Source organism: Peromyscus californicus, unplaced genomic scaffold (assembly GCF_007827085.1).
Source record: "Peromyscus californicus insignis strain IS unplaced genomic scaffold, ASM782708v3 Scaffold_17__1_contigs__length_78620276, whole genome shotgun sequence".
NCBI classification, from domain to species: domain Eukaryota; kingdom Metazoa; phylum Chordata; class Mammalia; order Rodentia; family Cricetidae; genus Peromyscus; species Peromyscus californicus.
The window spans coordinates 65275830-65280513 of record NW_026294469.1 but is presented as its reverse complement, the minus strand read 5'-3'; the positions used below and the strand labels follow the sequence as shown (position 1 = coordinate 65280513).

The 4684-nt window shown below is 46.1% G+C and overlaps 1 pseudogene; it reads left to right on the top strand.

Moving 5' to 3' along the window:
* The first annotated feature begins 1474 nt into the window (after positions 1 to 1474).
* Positions 1475 to 2336, top strand: LOC128112383 (Y-box-binding protein 1-like; annotated as a pseudogene).
* The last annotated feature ends 2348 nt before the right edge of the window (positions 2337 to 4684 follow it).

Sequence of the window (4684 nt, the reverse complement as noted above, 5' to 3'; positions counted from 1 at the left end):
TTTCTTACTTTTGATTGGGGGTATGTTTGTAACAGGAAACTCCGCTGTTGCCTCCAGAGAGTCAAACAGGGTTGAGCACATGTGATGGGCTAGGCTGAGGCCAAAGGATTCAAACTGAGTGAGATCTTTTGACTAAAGTGGAGATACATGACTGACAGGAATGGGAGGTGTTGTGGTCTGACATTCAGTGGAGTCAAGGTGTTGACCTGAGAGTTGGCGCTCACATTCTGCTGGTCAGAATGGATCATAGAGTTCCCCAGTGAACTTGAGAAAGAGAGGCGCTGGAGAAGAGTAGGTGGGCCAGAAGGATGTGAGGCCCTTTCCAGCAGGGAAGCCAATGGCTGCGATGTGAGTTTTGTGGTTGTTTGTGATTGTCTCAGGTTTTTGTCTTTAATATTTGTCTATGAGTTTTATTACTTAATAAGTTGTAAAAAGTAATCACATTATCTGGCACCTAATATGAGGCACCATTTGTAGGCTGAGTTTTTTGTAGGAATTGCTAGCCAGCTCTCCAAATAACCACACAAAGAAATTAATTATAAATGCTTGGCTGATAGCCTAGGCTTGTTACTAACTAGCTTTTACATCTTAAATTAACCCATATTTTGTCTATGTTCTACCATTCAAACCTTATCTCAGCACATGTTCATTTCCTGCTTCATCTGCATCTCCTCGAACTCTTGAGACTCTGAGCTCTCTCTGCCCCCCAAATCCTGCCTAGCCATCAGCCAGTTGGCTCTTTATGAACCAATGAGAGTAATACATATTTACAGTGTACAAAAAGATTATTGTACAGCAGGAAGGAGCTGCCTTTTGCCCTAACACATATCTGAATTTTGGCTCATTGCTAGTGGCACTAAAAGGATGCATTGGAAATAAAATGTATGCTAAAGCAAAGGAAAACAGACCACTGCAGCCCATAAATATTGCACCTCTGTAGAAAGGTTGGAAGTAATGACTAAGCAACTGGGCAAAGCAATGATGGCCAGTGCCTAGAACCGAGTGCTGATTTTGTGCTAGGCATTGTACCTGCAGCTCAGATAATTTCACTAGAGTCCTGTAAGTTACCTGTTCTCCCCATAAACACCTGTACACACACTATTGCACACTTCCTCTGATTCCTGCAAAGAGGAGTTTCAGTGTGTCACATTTCTAGGCAAAGAGATACAAGATTAATTCCTGGTGCCAATTTTAGGAAGCTTGTAAAACAGCACAGATTCAGCCAACACAGGATCCTTCACTTTTATTTATTCTTTAAACTTCCCATGTCTGAAACCTAATGCTGGTAGACGGAGCACTCATCTACTGTCTTCAGAACTATAGCAGGGGTAGAGAGAGCCCCACTGCCATGCAGTCCTACTCGCCATCACACCCTGGAGAGGAGCAGCAGCAGTAGCCACCAACCCCAGTCACTGCCACCACCACAACCATGAACCTAGAGGCTGAAAACCACCAAGCAGGCAAGTGGTGACTGGGTGGCCTCACATCAGCACCCTCCCACAGGGACAAGAAGGTTATTGCAAGGAAGGTTTTGGGAACAATAAAATTGTTCAATGTAAGAAACTGATATGGTTTCATCAACAGAAAGCTTACCAAGGAAGATGCACTTGTACACCAGACTGCTGTAAAGAATAACCCAGGAACTACCTTCGCAGCATAGGGGTTGGAGGGACAGTGGGGGTTGATGTTGTTGAAGGAGAAAAGGGTGTGGAGGCCTCCAATGTTGCAGGCCTAGTGGGGTTCCAGTTCAATGCAGTAAATATGCAGCAGACCGTGACCATTATAGGCACCATCCATGTCCATGCAATTACCAGCAAAATTACCAGGATATTGAAAGTGGGGAAAAGAACAAGGGATTGAAGAGTGCTTCTGAAGGCCAAAGCCAACAATGCCTGCCCTACCGGCCCCACTTCAGGTGAAGGTTCCCTCCTGAAATGCTGAGACCCTGTGGGCAATGGCCACAGCATTCCAACTGTCCTGTGCAAGGAGTGATGGAGGGGCTGATAACCGGGGAGCAGGAAAGCAAGGTAGACCAGTGACACAGATCACAGGGATTACAGACCATGAGTTTTGCAGGGCCCCTCCTTGCCGAAGTCAGCCTAGAGAAGACAGCAATGAAGAGGAGATGGGAACTCAAGGAGATGAGACTCGGGGTCAGCAGCCACCTCAATGTCGGTGTCGCTGCAAATCCAATTGCTGATGTAGATGCCCAGAAAAACCCAAACCACAAGATGGTGAAGAGACAAAAGCAGCTGATCCACCAGTGGGCTCCAGAGGCTGAGCAGGGCGGGGCTGAGGAAATGTCGGGTTACCGTCTCTACCCTCATGCAGGTTAGTCATCCAACAAGAAGAAACGAATATGAATTTCCAGCAATAAGAACAAAGATTGGAGCTGAACACCCTAAGTGCTTGCTGTTTTTCTGTTGACCGGATACAGGAGAACTAATTATCTGCATTATCTATGCAGCATGAGGGTTTTTATTATTTTTACCTAAAGATGTCTCTTTCTGGTAATGACAAACATGTTTTTTGTTTGTTTGTTTGTGTTTGTTTTGCCTACCTTTTCTCAACACACCTTTATGGGTTTTTGAATTATTTCATATCTGGTCAAGTTGAGATTTTTTTTTAAGAACTTCCTTTTTAATTTGTCATAAAAGTTTACAACTTAGTTTTTTCAAAAAAGTCAGCAAGCTGCAAGCACCTGTTAATAAAGGTCTGAAATAAAACCAGAACTGTGATGGTTTAAACAAGAATGTCCTCCAGAGGCCCAAATCCGTGACTACGTGGTCCCCAGCTGGTGATGCTGTTCGGGTAGGTCAGGGGTCACGGCCTTGCTGAGGGACATGCTTCGGAAGGGTGGTTTGAGTTCAAAGCCTCGGGCATTCCTAGTGTGTTCTGTTTCATGCTCGCAGTTTAAGATGTGAGCCTCAGCTCCCTGCGAATGCCTTCGTTTCCCCATCACGGACTCCCACCCTCTGCAACTATGAGCCCAATGAACTCATTCTTCTACACCATGGTCATGGTGTTTCATCGCAGCAGCAGAAAAGTAACTGAGACAAACAGCAAAGTCACATGATAGGGATGGCGGAAGAGGAAGGAAGAAGCCTGCTCAATGGTTATAGCGCACTGGACTCTGTCACGTGAGGAAACAGCGTCTTGTTTGGTAGACTAATTACAAACCACCTCATAACTTCTTGACTTACAGCAGCGGTAACCACCGCTATTTTGCTCACAGTCTTGCAGCCTGGGCAGATGCAGACAGCCTGCCTCTGCCTCGCTGCCTGCAGCATCAGCTGAGGAACTGGGAGGGCAGAGAGTGGGAGCTGTCTGAAGGTTGGTTCCCTCCTAGGTCCGGGGATTGATGCTGCTGAAAACTGAGCTCTAGCTAGAGTCATCTGCAGAATTCCCGCACGTGACTCTTCTGTGTGTGGCTCTGGCTCCTGAAGACATGGTGTCTAGATCCAAAGGTCCAACCTGTCATGAGAGGGCTATGCAGGCAGAAGCCAGAATATCAGCCATGCCCTAACTTTGGCTAGCAGGCACTGCTGACTAGTTGCAGTCTGTCCATTGAAGCTGCCACAGAGGTTATCCTAACTGCAGGGTGGGAGTAGCCTATGTCTGCAGACTTCGAAGGTGTGGGATCAGAAAGGTGGTTGCAGCCATTTCTATAGACTACAGTCTGCTGCAGCACTCTTGCCGGGTTTCTGGGACAGCACTAACTGTGCAGGAATCATTTCCTCTGGGCTGTCGTAGATCCGCAGTGCTAATAGATTGCCCAGCCCCAGCAGTGGATTACCAGGGAGAACCTCTTCTGGTGTGAGATATTTCCTACATCCCAGTTATTCAATGAACGCCCTCCCACTTTAGCTGATCTGTTTATATGGAAGATGCTTTGTAATAGATATAAGGGAACCTGCCTGTCATATCCTGAAGCATGCCCATGCTTACTAGTATATCAAAATCACACACATAACAAGGGCAAATAGCATGCGATGGTTAGTAATATAATCCTAGAGAGTGGTATAGGCCAAGTGCTGCACAAACAGGAGAGTGGGAGTAGCTGGAAGTCTGTGTGTGTGTGGGGGGGGGGTGTACATCCATGGAATGTGTGGGAAAGAAAGGAAGCTATTCAGGTAGAGAACTCAGAAGGGTCCCAGAAAGGGGGCTAGAAGTTAATGTCTTGAGGAACTTCGTCCGAGCCTTTTCTTTAGCTCATTGATACAAAATGACCTGTCCAAGGAACAGGCAGGGTGATGGGATAGTCCTGCTGGTTTGTGAGCTAGGAGACCTGAGTGCTAACTATATCTTGGTGTCTGTGAGCTAGGTGACCTTAAAAAATGAGTTTTCTTCTCTGGGCCTCAAATGACCTCATGCAGGAAATGAGGAGACTGACCAAATGACCTCTAAGGTCTTACCAGCCTCCCAATTCCTTATTTAGGATTTATGAAAGAGATTTATGTAGAGGTGTTTAAGGCATGCATATGTTTAGTTAATTCAGTAACTCAGCTTCATATGTACAAATTATGGCTACCCCAAGAGAGATGGCGTTCTATTAAAAGCCTGGCATTTGTTTTGATCCCAAGTAGAAATACTGCAGGAAACCATGAGTGTTGCACCCAGATCCGCTCCTATTGCTCACTCCTACCCCAGACAGATGACAACATGATAAGAGGCCGAATTCCCC